The 17355-nt window shown below is 45.0% G+C and overlaps 1 protein-coding gene and 1 long non-coding RNA gene across 2 annotated transcripts in view; one reads left to right on the top strand and one right to left on the bottom strand.

The window, feature by feature from the left end:
- Positions 1 to 17355, top strand: part of LOC144805523 (uncharacterized) — a 200942-nt gene that overhangs the window by 99004 nt on the left and 84583 nt on the right. The window lies entirely within an intron of this gene.
- LOC144805531 (uncharacterized) lies at positions 734 to 14666 on the bottom strand. The gene is made up of 3 exons (XR_013605533.1): positions 14550 to 14666; positions 6861 to 6976; positions 734 to 849 (listed from the first exon to the last, which is right to left on the bottom strand). It is a non-coding gene; the product is annotated as an uncharacterized LOC144805531 (long non-coding RNA).

The following is a 17355-nucleotide window of genomic DNA, read 5'->3' on the forward strand; positions in this document are numbered from 1 at the left end:
GTAAAACATCAGGCAATCAAATATTGTATATTTCTTAATATTGGACGATTTGTGTTTAGCAATGCTTGTTTGTAGTTGGTCATTGATCTTGGCAATGCTTGTTTATTTCCTGTGCTAGCTACATCCTGCCTAACGTTTTGGACAATTCATCCTCACATTGTAAAACTTTGCATAACGTTCTTTTCCAAACACATGCAGAGACAGCCAACGCCCAGAACCAAAAGCTATTTAACCCCTCCCATGCTCGTGACGGAACCGTTCCGTCACGAGCCTCGGGTGGGCTGTGCTGGTGACGGAACGGTTCCGTCACAGCCCCGCCGCCGCGCCTGCGCGGCGCTGATTTTGCGCCTGCGCGGCGCGTTCTATTGAGCGGGCGGGGCCATGACGGAATCGTTCCGTCACAAGCACAGCTCACCCACGTGCCGTGACAGAGAGGTTCCGTCACGAGCACCGGACCGCCGTGCCGCCGCCCCGCCCCCTTAGCGCTGCAGCGGAATAGCCGCCGCAGCAAAGGGGTTAAACGCTGCCTGCATGTTAGGAGACGCTTCACTTGGTGTCATTTGGCGTCTCCACGAGCTTTCCTGTGCAACAGAACCTGACCCGCCCAGACAACCCTCTCCTCCTTTCCTTGCAGCAGATTCTGACTCGCCCGGACTTCCCTCCTTCCTCCCTCCTCCTCTCTCCTGTTTTTTCCGACTTCTTGTTCCCGGTCCCCGAGGATATTTTGACTTACCTGATGAAGCTTCTTCCGTGACATCCAGAGGGATTTCCTGACTTCAGCGGTCGCGTGAGAACAGCATCATTCCTCGCCTGGCTTCCGGTTCTCGCCCACTGCTGGACATCCGCTTCCTAAAAAGATAGTAAGGAGAGCCTACCGGGTTATCCTGAAGGTCAACAACCATTGGTAAAACCAATTCCGTTTTTGATAAACATTGGCAAACAATCTCGTTTTTTGTGGGATAATTCTGGATAAGACTTGTGATATTTTTGGAAATTCGAACAACAAAAAGCATAGACTATAACTAACTTAAGAACGCTGTTTATGAGGGGCTAGAAAGTGACTGAAACTGCTAAATAAAAATCCTCGTGCATTACAGAAGAGTATAATTGCAAAGGATTCTGTAACCTTTCCTTCTATTAATGTTCTGGTCTTTATAGAAGAACAGTTAATAATCACATGTGCACATGTACCTGGTATTATTGTTAGAAATTTGAATGTATTCAGGAGAAAATACATTTGTGTTTATTTAGAGCTCCTAGAGTTAGGAGTTAGTATGCTCTTTTCTTTTTTTTTTCTTCTTATTTTAAAACAGAACCCCATGTAAAAGATTTCAGCTAGCATTGACAAGGTAAGCTAGTGTGATGTGTTGAGTTTTCTAACCATTACTAATAATTAACCCACGTTCATGCAAACTTAATATTTCTCTTTACTGATGACATCTTGCATTTGTTTTAAAGGTTAAGAAGCTTTAAAAACCTCCTGTCAATTTCATGAAGTGTCTGAAAGGGCTATCTCTAGAATGGTATGTGTAAAGATAATCATTTGTATTCGATGTATTTCATATAGGAAGTAAGGTACATATTGATAATGTGATTATATGTAATTCAGTGACACAATAAGAAGTCAAGAAGAAGAAGCCCTGAACACTTCCAGAGAGAGAACTTCGCTGACATCTCTAGAAGAGATCCAGTGTGTGCATTGTTTTCTCGGTCCACTTCCCCTTTCCCTTGGGGATTAATTGATTGGTTAAGAGTTCCTAATCTTGCTAACTGGTTGATCCACGAGAGAGTTGGGAGCTTGCGTCGCTAAGAAGGAAACAACAGGAATCTCGTGAGCATCGCCTTGACAGAAAGCGAAGCCACACACTCACTTGTTTCCTTCTGGTGTCGCAACTATTAGGGAACCATTCATTATGGATGAAAATCAGTTAGTACAGTTACTTCAGAATATGACTGCTGAAATGCAGGAGCTGCGTCAGGAAAATCAATCCCTTAGACATGAATTAGATAAAACTAAAGCAGGTTTTACAACTTGGCGAGAGTCAGCAGAAGATAGACGCCCAGTCCTGACCCCTCCTAAATTCGGTGTTTCTGCTTTTCCTTCTCAGACTTCTTCAGGACAGACTAATCAACCAGTGCAGGTCACTGTAGTAACCCCTCACCCTGTTCCTCTAGCCAACCCTGAAAGGTTCACAGGAGATAGTAATCGCTACAATACCTTTATGAGTCAGTGTCAGTTGCATTTCATGTGCAAACCATAAATTTTCAATACAGATACTTCCAAGGTAGCTTTTATTATATCTTAATTAGCGGGAGTTGCTGAAAATTGGGCCATGCCTCTTGTGGATTCAGATGATCCTCTAATTCATAATCTAAAAGGTTTTAAAACAGCAATGTCTAGTCTTTTTGCTAAGCATGTATTTTTACAGGCATCTGATAACGAACTCTTGAATCTTCGACAAGGCTCAAAAGATTTAATCTCATATGTCACTAATTTTAATAGGCTGCTGGCTGAAACCAGATGGCCCGAGGAAAAGAGAATATCACTATTTTACAGCGGCCTGAGTGATAATTTAAAAGATTCTCTGGCTCACATAGTTGAGCTACCAAACGACTTTACAGACTTTCAGGATTTGGTTGTACAACTAGATCATAGATTAGGTGAAAGAAAAAGTGAAAGACCAAGAGCTGACATTAGACATTTACATTTTAAATCTGAACGAATGGATAGTGAAGACAAAAATGCTCAAGTTGAACCTATGCAGATAGGAGGAATCAAAGGACCCCTTACTCAAGAAGAGAAAGATCGAAGGCGAAAGGGGAATTTATGTTTATATTGCGGCAAACCTGGCCATTTCGCCAAAGATTGCACAATTAAACCAGCCAAAAAGAAAGTCATGGTGGTTGTGTCTGAATCTTCTCAAATATCGGAAAACTAATGATCTCGGGGAAAAAGGAGATCGATTCCTCGAGAGATTTTGGGTTAAAAGGTCTCACAATTTGCGACCAGTGTAACTAACCATATACCTAGACATTTTACGGTGAGAATTATTTTGATATTGTCAAACCAACAAAGGCACAGTATTCCCATACTTATCGATTCAGGAGCTACAGGAATTTTTTTTAATTTGGAATTGGCTCAAAAATTAAATTTGACACAAGTCCCAGAGAAAGAACCTGAGCCTGTGAGAGCTGTTGATGGTTCAGCACTCTCTTCAGGATTAATACAGTTTCATACTACACCTCTGGTTCTGGTAACAGATAATGGTCATACTGAGTTAACCACTTTTGATCTTATTGATACTCCTACCTTTGGAGTCATCTTAGGAATTCCTTGGCTTGAACTTCACAATCCTAAGATTGACTGGGTCAAACGCACTGTGACCTTTGATTCATCATATTGTAAGCGTCACTGTTATCAAGAAACAAAAGATCCTGTAATGCCTTTGTATTGTGCTGCGTCAAATTGTGAACTTCATAGTACCATTCCCATGGAATACCTGGATTATGCTGATGTATTTGATCCAGTTAAGGCTACCAAATTACCCCCTCACAGGATTTACGATTGTCGAATCGATCTGATTCCAGGAGCTAAATTGCTTTGCAGTCGCATATATGCGCTGACTGAACCAGAAAATCAGTACTTACGTTCTTATCTTGATGAACTATTAGAGCTCGGATTTATTCGACATTCCACTTCACCAGTCTCATAGCCACTTTTCTTCGTAGCAAAGAAGACAGGTGATCTCAGGGCTTGCATAGACTTTCGCGCAGTAAACAAGGCAAAGATTAAAAATCGGTACCCATTGCCCTTGATCCCAGTATTGTTAGATCAGGTGAAAGGTTCAAGTATTTATACAAAACTAGACTTACGCGGAGCTTATCATCTAATTCGCGTAAAGGAAGGCGATGAGTGGAAGACTGCCTTCCGTACTAAATTTGGTCTTTTTGGGTATACAGTAATGCCATTTGGACTTTGTAACGCTCCAGCGGCGTTTCAGTATTTCATTAATGAGGTCCTGCAAGAATTGCTGGACGTTTGCGTTATTGTATATATCGATGACATTCTGATCTACTCAAAAAATTCTGAGGAACATACTGAACATGTCTAAGCCGTGCTTCAAAAGCTGAGAGACAATTCTCTATTTGTAAAATTAGAAAAATGTGTTTTTAACACCTCAAAAGTTGAGCTCCTAGGATATTGGCTAACTCCTGAAGGAATCACAATGGACCCAAAAAAGGTTGATGCAATTCTTGAATGGCCAGCTCCAACGTCAGTTAAAGAAATTCAACGAGTGTTAGGATTCACGAACTTCTATCGGCGCTTCATTTCGAAGTTTTCCAATATTGTTGCGCTGATTACTCAATTGTTACAAAAAGGGAAAAAGTTTCATTGGAATGCTGATGCAGAAGCCGCTTTTCAGACCTTGAAGGAAGCTTTCACCACGGCACCAATTCTGGTGCATCCAGATCCAGATAGACCTTATTTTGTGGAAGCAGATGCTTCACAGACTGCCGTAGGTGGAGTCTTATTACAAAAAGATGCTTCTACAGGCTGTTTACATCCAATAGCCTTTTTCTCTAGAAAATTGTTACCTGCAGAACAAAATTACACTATAGCTGAAGGTGAACTATTAGCAATCAAAGCCGTTTTCCAGGAGTGGAGACATCATCTTTTAGGGGCAAAACACACAATAACTATTTTTTCTGATCATAAGAATTTGCAGTTTTATTCCACAGTAAAAGCATTTACAACAAGGCAAATGCGTTGGCTGCAATTTTTTTGTGAATTTGATTTCGTAATTACTTACCGCCCCGGGGCAAAACAACTGTTGTCAGATACTCTTTCCCAATTGGTTTGTGATAAAAATAACGAGCAACGTGGGGAATTACAGAGTATCATACCCGCAGAAAAGGTTTGCGCAGAGAGTACTTCTGGTGATTTTCTGTCTATACTAATAAAAGAAACACAAAAACTAAATCGTCAACAATGGCTTTCTCAAAAACATGCTACTATTAAGGATGGTTATTTTTTCTTTAAAAAAAGCTGTTCATTCCAACTGAAGACCTGAGAGAACTAATAATGAAATGGAATCATGGCATTGCTGCAGCTGCTCACCCAGGGACCAACAAAACATTAGACCTATGTCAGGGACATTTCTGGTGGAAGAACATAAGCAAGGACGTACGTCGCTATGTTCATACCTGTCCTACTTGCGCACGACAAAAATCGTTATATACCCCTCCAATGGGTTTGTTACAACCTTTACAATTCCACCATTTCCATGGCATACTATTAGTATGGACTTTGTTACAGATCTACCTAAGTCTCATGGTTTTACCACAATACTTGTAATAGTAGATCTCCTTTCTAAAATGGGACATTTCATTCCTCTAACTAAACTACCAACGGCCCAAGAATTAAGTAACATCTTCTTGACTAATGTAATCAAACTTCATGGTTGGCCACAAAAAATTATTTCAGACAGAGGTCCCCAATTTGTTTCCAAGTTTTGGAAACAACTTAATAACCAATTGGGGATTGAAGTAGCCTTGTCATCCGCTTTTCCTCCTCAGACGGACGGTCAAACCGAAAAGGTCAATCAATATATTGAACAAAGTCTACGTTGCTTAACTAATACAATGTCTTCTAGTTGGGATGAAGCTTTACCTTTGGCTGAATTTGCGTATAATAATTCTGTGCATTCAGCTCTGGGCTGCTCACCTTTCTATTTTGTTACCGGCCAACACCCCAGAACTTTACCAATTATAATGCCAGACAAAACATCAGATATGCCAGCAGTTAATGAAAGATTAACTAATTTGCAAAAATTTCAGGAACAGGTTCGAAGATCATTAGCAAAGAACAAAGAAAAGATGAAAAGGTCAGCAGATCTTCATAGGATACCAGGACCCCAGTATAAATTAGGAGATTTGGTCTGGTTATCGACCAAGAATATCCAGATGGAAGGTCCAAGAAAATTAAAACCTCGATTTATTGGTCCTTTCCCTGTGGAAACTATTGTAAATCCAATATCAATTAAATTGACTTTACCTCAAGAGTATTCAATTCACCCTGTTTTTCATGTTTCTCTATTAAAACCCTATGATCCAGACACCAGACCAGATAATCCACCTCCTCCTGTTATAGTTGGGGATCATGTTGAATATGAGGTTGAAAGAATTCTAGATGCAAAGCGCATTCGGGGTCGTTTGTTTTATTTGATTGCTTGGAAGGGATATGACTCCTTAGAAAGATCATGGGAACCAGAAACTAATGTACACGCTCCCCGTTTGGTCCGTTTGTTTCATGCCCTTCATCCACAGAAACCATGGTCTGTAAGACGACCTTTGGGGGGATAACTGTCATGAGAGCACATGCAGCTGTTAATTAGGATACATTCTTGTACATCTGTAAAACATCAGGCAATCAAATGTTGTATATTTCTTAATATTGGACGATTTGTGTTTAGCATTGCTTGTTTGTAGTTGGTCATTGATCTTGGCAATGCTTGTTTATTTCCTGTGCTAGGTACATCCTGCCTAACGTTTTGGACAATTCATCCTCACATTGTAAAACTTTGCATAACGTTCTTTTCCAAACACGTGCAGAGACAGCCAACGCCCAGAACGAAAAAAATATTTAAACGCTGCCTGCATGTTAGGAGACGCTTCGCTTGGTGTCATTCGGCATCTCCACGAGCTTTCCTGTGCAACAGAACCTGACCCGCCCAGACAACCCTCTCCTCCTTTCCTCGCAGCAGATTCTAACTCGCCCGGACTTCCCTCCTTCCTCCCTCCTCCTCTCTCCCGTTTTTTCCGACTTCTTATTCCCGGTCCCCGAGGATATTTTGACTTACCTGATGAAGCTTCTTCCGTGACGTCCAGAGGGATTTCCTGACTTCAGCGGTTGCGTGAGAACAGCATCATTCCTCGCCTGGCTTCCGGTTCTCAACCACTGCTGGACATCCGCTTCCTGAAAAGATAGTAAGGAGAGCATACCGGGTTAACCTGAAGGTCAACAACCATTGGTAAAACCAATTCCGTTTTTGATAAACATTGGCAAACGATCTCGTTTTTTGTGGGATAATTCTGGATAAGACTTGTGATATTTTTGGAAATTCGAACAACAAAAAGCATAGACTATAACTAACTTAAGAACGCTGTTTATGAGGGGCTAGAAAGTGACTGAAACTGCTAAATAAAAATCCCCCTGCATTAAAGAAGAGTATAATTGCAAAGGATTCTGTAACCTTTCCATCTATTAATGTTCTGGTCTTTATAGAAGAACAGTTAATAATCACATGTGCACATGTACCTGGTATTATTGTTAGAAATTTGAATGTATTCAGGAGAAAATACTTTTGTGTTTATTTAGAGCTCCTAGAGTTAGGAGTTAGTATGATCTTTTCTTTTTTTTTTCTTCTTATTTTAAAACATAACCCCATGTAAAAGATTTCAGCTAGCATTGACAAGGTAAGCTAGTGTGATGTGTTGAGTTTTCTAACCATTACTAATAATTAACCCACGTTCATACAAACTTGATATTTCTCTTTACTAATGACATCTTGCATTTGTTTTAAAGGTTAAGAAACTTTAAAAACCTCCTGTCAATTTTATGAAGTGTCTGAAAGGGCTATCTCTAGAATGGTATGTGTAAAGATAATCATTTGTATTAGATGTATTTCATATAGGAAGTAAGGTACATATTGATAATGTGATTATATGTAATTCAGTGACACAATAAGAAGTCAAGAAGAAGAAACCCTGAACACTTCAAGAGAGAGAACTTCGCTGACATCTCTAGAAGAGATCCAGTGTGTGCATTGTTTTCTCTGTCCACTTTCCATTACCCTTAGGGGTTAATTGGTTGGTTAAGAGTTCCTAATCTTGCTAACTGGTTGATCCACGAGGAAGTTGGGAGCTTGCGTCGCTAAGAAGAAAACAACAGGAACCTCGTGAGCATCGCCTTGACACCCATGGTGGGCCAAGCGTTGATGGGGATCTTCTCCCGAGTAGGTTTTCCCCGCGAGGTCGTGAGTGACCGCGGCACGAACTTTATCTCCAAATACATGATGTTCCTGTGGCAACAATGTGGAGTGTCCTACAAGTTCACCACCCCGTATCATCCCCAAGGAAATGGCCTAGTCTGGTTTAACCAGACACTGAAGGGGATGATCATGGGCCTAGTAGAGCCCCTCCGGCGTAAGTGGGACGTCCTCCTCCCCTGCCTCTTGTTCGCATACCGGGAAGTCCCCCAGAAGTCCCTGGGGTTCAGCCCATTTGAGCTGCTGTACGGGCATCCCGTCCGGGGGCCCCTCAGCTTGGTCAAGGAGGGGTGGGAGATGGCCCCCCGAGACCCACCTCCAGATGTGTTCCGATACATCCTAACCCTCCAAAATCAAACCCGGAAATTCCGAGCGCTGGCCGAAGCCAACCTCGAGGCAAGTCAGGAGGAGATGACGTGCTGGTATGACCAGAATGCCACTCTGGTCGAGTTTCAACCGGGCCAGCAGGTCTGGGGGATGTCCCCGGTGAAACCCTGCGCCCTCCAAGACAAATGGACCGGGCCCTTTAAGGTCGTGGAGAGGAAGAGCCAAGTGACCTACTTGGTGGACATCCAGTCCCCTCGGAACCCCCTTCGGGTCCTCCACGTGAACCGCCTCAAGCCTCACTTTGTGCGGACGGAGTTGAGCTTGCTCTTGGCCACCGACGATGGAGCAGAAGAGGAAACGGAGCCTCTCCCTGACTTCATGTGTGCCAAAGAGAAGGATGGCTCCGTAGACGGAGTGAGCCTTTCTCCCTCCCTCACTCCTGAGCAACGCGAAGACTGCCGCCGGCTCTTGGGGCAGTTCACTGATTTGTTCTCTCTGGTCCCCAAGGTCACCGACTGGTCCGGAGACAGCCCACCGGTGCGACACAGAGCCTACCGGGTGCCTGACCGAGTCCGGAGCTGCATCCAGGCCGAAGTCTCAAAAATGCTCACCCTAGGAGTGGTCGAGCCCTCCGACAGTCCCTGGGCCAGCCCGGTGGTACTGGTCCTGAAAGCCACGGCCCCTGGTGCTGTCCCCGAACTTCGGTTTTGCGTGGACTACCGGGGGCTCAACGCAGTCACCCGAGCAGACGCCCACCCCATTCCCCGCGCAGATGAGCTCATCGACCGCCTGGGGTCTGCACGCTACCTGAGTACCTTTGACCTGACCTGCGGCTACTGGCAAATTGCGCTCACCAAGGAGCCAAGGAACGGTCCGCCTTCTCCACCCCGGACGGGCACTATCGCTTTCGAGTGATGCCGTTCGGGATGGAAAACACCCCAGCCACCTTTCAGAGACTGGTGAACCGAGTCCTGGCCGGGCTGAAAGAGTTCAGCGCCGCATATCTGGACGATATTGCGGTCTTCAGTTCGAACTGGGACGAGCACCTCCTGCACCTCCGGAGGGTGTTGCTGGCCCTGCGCCAGGCCGGCTTGACGGTGAAAGCTAGCACATGCCAGATTGGGCAGGGGTCAGTGACCTACCTAGGCCATCAGGTCGGAAGCGGGCAGGTCGCCCCTCTCCAGCCGAAGATCGATGCCATCCTGGCCTGGGAACCGCCCACCAACTAAACCGAGGTCCGAGCCTTCCTGGGCCTCACCGGCTACTACCGGAGGTTCATAAAGAATTACGGCAGCATAGTGGGTCCCCTCACAGAGTTGACGTCCAAGAAGCAGCCCAAGCGCGTGCAGTGGAGCCCCTCCTGTCAGGAGGCGTTCGACGCCTTAAAAATCGCCATGTGTACTGCCCCGTGCTTCAAGCCCCGGACTACTCAAAGGAGTTTGTGGTCCAAACCGACGCTTCAGAGCATGGCATCGGGGCCGTACTGTCCCAGCTCAATGAGAAAGGCATAGCTCAGCCCGTAGCCTTCATTAGCAGAAGGTTACTGCCCCGAGAACAGAGATGGAGCACCATCGAACGAGAAGCGTTCGCAGTAGTCTGGGCCCTCAAGAAACTCTGACCCTACCTGTTCGGAACCCACTTCCGAGTACAAACAGACCATCAACCCTTACGGTGGCTCATGCACATGAGAGGAGAAAACCCCAAACTGCTGCGATGGTCAATCTCCCTCCAGGGGATGGACTTCACCGTCGAGCATCGCCCTGGTACCGACCACGTCAACGCTGACGGCCTCTCCAGGTTCTTCCGCCTCAGCGAGGAGAACCCCCAAGAGGATGGGTAGTTCTCCCCGACCTTCAGCTGGGGGTGACGCGTGTTGGACCCGGCTTCGTGGCGTGGCCCGCCCGGGCCCATAGTGACCCCTCCTGACCCGTGCAACTCCCCATGACCCTGATTCACCCGGCCATTCCCTCCATGACCCACATCCCCGACACTGGGCTTCCCCGTCCTCTCCCTCCATTTCCCTGGTACCCGAGGCCAATGCCCATGTTCCTGCACCTAAGATGGCCGCCCTGGCCCCAGCCGACCTCGGCCTCGGCGCCATACCCGGCCAGGGGGTAGAGCGCTCCCTGTGAGCAAAGGAGGGAGGAGTAGCTCGATCACACCTCCCACCTCCTCTCGAGAGTGGGTTTCGATCACCCATCCGGCCTCCCGGGTGGCTGGCTCCAGGCCTGCTGCGTGTCTGGGATCCCTCCAGAACCAACCTGAAAGGATGAAAGAGGCCGCCAAGGCGGAACCCACAACAACCAGCCCCCAAGTGCTAAGACCCCTGCCTGCGAGGACTCCGGACATCAAAGGGGAGCAGTCCTATATCAAGGGTTGCTCTGGGACAATCAAATCAGTTGTATCCTGGACTACTTGAGCCCTGCTGACCTCGTCGCGGCTCCTACTGAGCAGAGAAGGACTTCTACTCGAGAACCACCTGAGCCCTGCTGACGCTGTCGCGGCTCCCCTGCAACCAAGAGAACCACCTGAGCCCTGCTGACCTCGTCGCGGCTCCTACGGAGCAGAGAAGGACTTCTACTCGAGAACCACTTGAGCCCTGCTGACGCTGTCGCGGCTCCCTTGCAACGTTGAGAACTCCCGAGCCCTGCTGATTCGATCGCGGCTCAGAGACTATCCTGGTGCGGCTGGACCCAAGATCACCCCGTATCCCCCAGCTCAAGGATTGAGAGCGGTGCGCCAGATACGCACCCGCATTGACTTTGAAACCTTAAGACTGTCCCGCTACCCTAACCCCTACAGAGACTCTTTGAGCCCTTGCTCTGCTGTACATAAGAATCTGCAGATCATAAAGATCCATTTACTTGAAGAGATAAAGATTACGTTCTCTTAAATCCTACGGTGTGGTGTTCCTTTGTCGAGTGGTGCTAGCGCAGCGTGTGCGATCCTAGATTCGAGATCCTCTCCCTGAGGGTCCCCCGCCAGTGCTCGGCTGTGTTCCTAGGAGAGGTGGGTCACAGGGTGGTCAGGTACATATTCTGGCCTCCCCTGGGATCGGCCCTTCTAACAGGTACTGCTTAAATGCAGGATTTCAGGTCACAGGAGGCACTGCTGAATGCAGCTGGCTAGCAGCAGTGGTGGCCTCTAGGAAGAAGGAATTGAGACTGCGTAACTGCATATACTTGCGGCCTTAATACCAATAATTGTTTACAAATTAATGCCATAACATGCATTGATATATCACATAACCAAATTACAGTGATCTTATATCAATTTGATGTGCTTGTTCACCTTAATATGGCTGCAAAGTTACATAATTCTGTTAGGGCCCAGAAACAATTTATTTAAAGCTTCATGCACACTTTCCTGCATCTTGTAATAAACTGAATATTGGTAATCAGAAGTGTTATTTTCGTAAATAATGGTTCTGCAGCTTGTCTGTGTATCTTTTATCTGCATCTCAAGAACTTCTCACATTCTTCTTGAGAAAAGACCCTGCCTCATACTCATTAGTGTCGTTTTAGTAACTGTTTCCATCACATGTTCGTTTCATTGACTTGTATTAGGAGAAAAGTGTATAAAAATACATATTGTAGCATTAGTATTCTAGACTCCAACTTTCTTTTGGGTGGATGCTCTCGTCCATTGCAAAGACAATTGTCACTTGTTAGTTTGCTTGGCCTATTGGTATTTTCGCATTAAATGCATGATAGATTTGTGGGCCTTCTGATGTGCAGTCCTGCCAAGTATCACGCATTAGGCGTTATATTAACACATTTCAGAGTGGTGCTCCGCATCACCGCACTGAAATGCATTATCATGCATAATCTGTAGAGTGGCTCAGCTGTTGCTGCCTAAAACTGATATGGGCTAGTGTGGTAGCTGGCAGAGCGGCGTCAGTGGCATGCGCACGCTGCTCCGGTAGGCTTGGGGCTCGTGGCTGCGCTAATGCTGCTGGGAGCAAGATTGTTGCTACAATGTTTCATTTGTTGGTTCTTACGGCGCTGTGCGTCTATCAGGAAGCCTGATGTCACGCTGAGTTATTGCCAATCATGGCTTTACTACCTAGACATCCGGGACGGACCAGTCCAGTTTTGTGAGGCACATTGGCGCCACGGAAGGGGGGTGCCAGAGCGGGAAGTTGTTGTGGGAGGATTACGGTGGCTGGCTATGGTTTGCGGTAGCGCTGCAAATATGGTGTTCGGCCCGCAAAGGAGAGCTTCAGCGCTGCCTACTGCTCACACAGGCCTCCGTGTGCTGTCAGCAGTTATGTTAAAAGTTTCTGGCCCCCGGGCCGTGCCCATTTAAATTATCGCTGAGAGAGACGTAATGTATTGCCCCTGTTGCAGTGGCCGCGGCGTGGGAGAGAGGCCCTGAGGTAATGCTCCTGTGTTTCAGTCGGAAACATCACTGATACAATCCACAGAGAAGGCTCTGCAGATTAATTTTAAATTATTACCTTTTGAGGAGCATTATCGTACAGATTGTTATTGCGTGACAAACATTGTTTATCCTAAAATGACTTTTCGAACTTTCGGCTGTAAATCAGTACTGGAAATACTTCCCATAGTTGAATTTATAGCAATAACTCTTGAAAAGCTGCATGACCTTTGCAGCATATCAGCACCCCACCCAGTGGTCCTCTCCGTTTTCGGAAAAGACTGGCATTTAGAAAATAAAAAGCTTTATAATCTGCTACTTAATGAGCGGTTTGACAAATGAAAGCATTTTTTAGCCAGAACTGCTTACACACTCCGCTTGTCTTTCGCCAGCATAACAGACACGCACTCGCTTCTGCTGCAGCCCTCCTGGTTTTTTTGAGGTGATGCTGTTACACGCTGCATATTACCAGCCGTTTAAGTCACTAGACTGAGTGACAATAGCACTCAAGCCTTTCTGATACGAACTCGCCGCACTCTCGGACCGAGGTTTGACAATCTTTTATTTAAATTACTCTTTGTTGGGGTTATGAATGAGGCCAATATTACCGCAATAGTCAAGTGCATAAAATGAGACATAAAAGACAATGCGTTGCTTTTCCAGGCTAAACCCTGGATAGTTCATGTTTTTTAAGGCACACAGTTTTATTATTTCAAATCAGCACCTCTACATTTGCACATATTTTAAACACCTCGAGCAAGTGAGATAAATGCCACTTGACTCCAATGATTGGTAACTTTTTGTTAGCCAGTATTCTAATAGACTGAGCCCTATTGCCTTTTACAAATACGTAAAAAAAAGTCTGATTTCCCCTTTGGATTACCCTCCCTGCGGTTTTTGGTTTTAGCAGTAAATTGTTCTTTTATGTCAAGGGGATTTGCTAGAGTGCTATAGTTTCCAGTTGGTGGCATCTGTACGTCTCCCAGCTGAATTCAATGGTGAATAGGAGTGCCCTTAAAGTCCTGTGAGCTTGACATGTTCATTCATTCTTTCATTTTCGTGAGAAGAGTTTCAGGTTATAGTAGTTAAGAGGGAATCTTTTTACCACCGTAACACTGCAGGAATTTGTAAGCATTGCTTGAAGACGGGCTTTCTGTTGTGATGGCACCATGCATGTTTCCGCCCCAGGTGTGGAGTGAGATATAAGCTGGCAATAAAATAGTTTTAGAAGTAATTCTTCCACCAAAGTGCTGCTAGTGGAGAAATGTAGTTTGTGTTTAAGCCATACGCTTAGTCACATAGGCCAAGCATGCCCGTTTTAGAGACCCAACTTTTTTTATCCCACTTAAAACCATGATGTCAAGCTCTAACATTTTTGCTGCTTTGCAGCAGTTTTAAGATGTTAGTTTCCCATTGCTCAAATGGGCGTAAGTTCTAATATTGATATTTTCCCTCAACTTCATTGCTTGATTTCGCACAAGAGAAAGTGTCACTCATACTCGTTGAAATGTCACTCAGAATTACACTGAAATTCTGAAAATGTCACACATAGCAATCAGAAACCTTGGCAGCTATGGATGTGTTGTGATTTATTTGAACAAATGTACATAGCAGACAGTGGCAGGCTTTTCACAAAAATGACAATTTGATTTTATTCTCACAGATTTGGGAAGATTCTAGCTTCTTGAAGTTGGAGAGAGAGCACACAAATATTTTGTTTCAGGATACCTTCCTCAGAGCGCACTTCTGAAAGACAACAGTCGGGATATAATTTTGCTGCTACAGGGTCCCTACCTGTGCAAGTTATCAAGATCGATGCAGGGGGCTGACCCAAACTAGCCACACGCTGGAGATCAATGACAAACACTGAAGAATGAACAGGGCTTCCAAGCTGGTGACTATTACATAATCGACCTTGAAAATAAAAGAAACAGCATGTTTTTCGTATTCTGGTGAATCATAACCATAAAAACAAAGGTTACAAATTCAATATTGTGTCAAATACTGAAAAAATAAAACATGATATACTGAATCAGCTGTCGTCCCAGAGCATGCTAGACACCTTCCATCACTATTGCTTATGGGACTCGTAGTTTTGCTTTTCTTAATAAAAGGGTGGTCTCTAAAGTCCCAGTGTTCTATTTCATTCCAGGAAACTTGGTGCGAATCACCACCAGCATTACACAGATTAAATCTGCTTTCCCTACCTGCTATTAAATGTGCCAAACTCGGCCACAGCAAGGGAGGCCGTGCTACATACAGCTCTACAAGGAGCATTTATGGTACGGAGCCAATGATGCAGAGCTTAGCACCTCCAAACGCCATTCAAGTGCTCAGAATCACTTTACAGGGGGAGGATAAAAATGACCAGATAATCTTCATAAATCTCTATTTACACCCGTGTGAAAGAACTAAAGGCACCCAGCAACTGAAGGAGCTTGAGAAAATTATAACGGAAGAGCATACCAACAGCCTGATCATTACCAGGGACTTCAAATCAAATATGTTCTGGAGTTCATCTAAAGATATTGATACGGAGGAGGACCAATTCGTATGGGACGCAGTAATACAAGATAATAACTCAGGCGGAAGACAAATGAAAACAGCTCAGAGGCTTCTAGCGATTCAGGAGCAGGTGGGCTTCCGAGCATTAAACAGAAGTGTAGTAAGGCTTATAGGTCCATTGTCGACAATTGCTAAATTAACATGAGCTTCTCTGCCATGAACCTGCTTTTGAGCACGACACTGCAAGCATCTATTTCGCAATCCTTATTTGTGCCCCTTTTACACATGAGAACTGTCTGCTTTGCACGTTCTTTGCTGTGCTCTGAGGTTTAGTCTGCACATGATGTTCAAGGTTAAACAACAATGCCCCTTGTTATTCTGTTCTGATCTGTCCCTCGCACCTAGACATAATAGGCTTCACACAGCTGCACCTCTGGAAATCGTGTACTTTAATATTGCAAACACAAGATGTTTTCACACACACAGAGAGACACCTTTCCAGAGAGAAGACCCGTGTTTGTCCTGCGATGTGAACATTGAATCTAGGCCTTGAGGTATGGGGTCTGCTGAAAAAGCCCAGAGGTCTTATATTTTATAATAAACTATCTCTTGTCACGGGGAGGGTGGTTAAGTTGTTCAGTCGTTTTCCATAATTGTTTATAACATGACATCCCCGTTTGTATTCTATGGAATTGTAACAATGCTGACTATATTGTGTTTATGCATTCTGCTGCTAGTATTGGCTTGTGCACTGCACCATAGAGCGCTTTAGTTGAAATAAACATTTTAAACTATACTGCGTCTCTGATTACTCGCATTGTGGACAAGTATGAGTGGCTAAGCGAAAGTGTGTCATGCTCTCGCGATTCCCAAGATAGAGTTACGTGTTCTGAGTTGTCTAATCATTGGTAGCTTCGCTGTAGACGGAGAACGAAGAGACACTATAGCTAGTTGGTAAGGGATTTTGGGTACGGATATTGTAGGTTGGTATACCACCTATTCACTGAGGTCCTGTTTTCCTGTGCATAGTTCTGTGTTCGTGCAGAATACCTGCAACATGGTGCCACCAACGTTTGGTTCTTATCTGAAAGACGCTTGAGTAGTGATTGTGCTTGTCCACGATACCCTCACGTCCGCCTCCGGAGGCGGCTGTGATGGCAATACCTCCTATATTTAAGTTTTTATTGGTTCTTTCAAGCTTGAAGTTACGTCAAAAAGGTTACTCTCTATTATTAGCCCTTTCTGTGCTGCCTACGTTTAGTTGTACATCTTTCTTTTGTGATGGGGCATGAGATTGCCACACACAGTCGCATCCCGCTAAGGGACTACTTAAGGAATTTTACAGTCCCTGATACAGGGGTCAATTTAATTTTTGTATTTGGAACGGATCCTAAGTATCCGTTTGAAGTCTTTTATTCTTGGGTCACCTTTCCGGCAGTTAAAGCGGATGATAATCTGTTTGATTATACCGCCTCTGCAGTTCCGGTCGCGTAATGTCCATATCAGACCCTATAGGTTTGGCTATCAGCTTGGCAACACAGTATTTGGTTTAACTGCACTCTTCCTCACACATATACACCGGTCCATTTAGGTTATTTATCAATTGAAGGAGCCTCAGGGCCGGTCTTAGCTGGGTATGCTCTACACCCAAGTGGGTTAACAAACGCTAATCTCGATCAATTGTGGGTGTTGCATACTTCCTTAATTCGTGTACATAGAGATGTTATACAGTTCGCGCCCCGTGCTTTTCAGGCAGCTCCACCAGGGGTTGTTGTGCAATCTGTGGGGACTGGTGGTGTGACTCTCAGCTCCATTATGGTTAATTCGGTAATGGGAAAGCGTCCGACAAATAAGGATGAACTACCTTAAGGATGACAGAAGCAGACATTTAAAGGCTGGAGGAGGAATACATTACAACACAAAATAATGCCACACTGGCCGAAATCAGACGACTAATAGACAAATATCATGAGATTGCAGATAACAAGATAAAATATGTCTTGCGTAAATATACGGCCGATGTTAAGGCGAGGGCGGGAGACCTGGCTGTGTGTTATCATACAAATCAAATCTGCACATATAAAAACGCACACTC

This window comes from Lissotriton helveticus (assembly GCF_964261635.1).
Source record: "Lissotriton helveticus chromosome 1_1 unlocalized genomic scaffold, aLisHel1.1 SUPER_1_unloc_13, whole genome shotgun sequence".
Classification (NCBI taxonomy): Eukaryota; Metazoa; Chordata; class Amphibia; order Caudata; family Salamandridae; genus Lissotriton; species Lissotriton helveticus.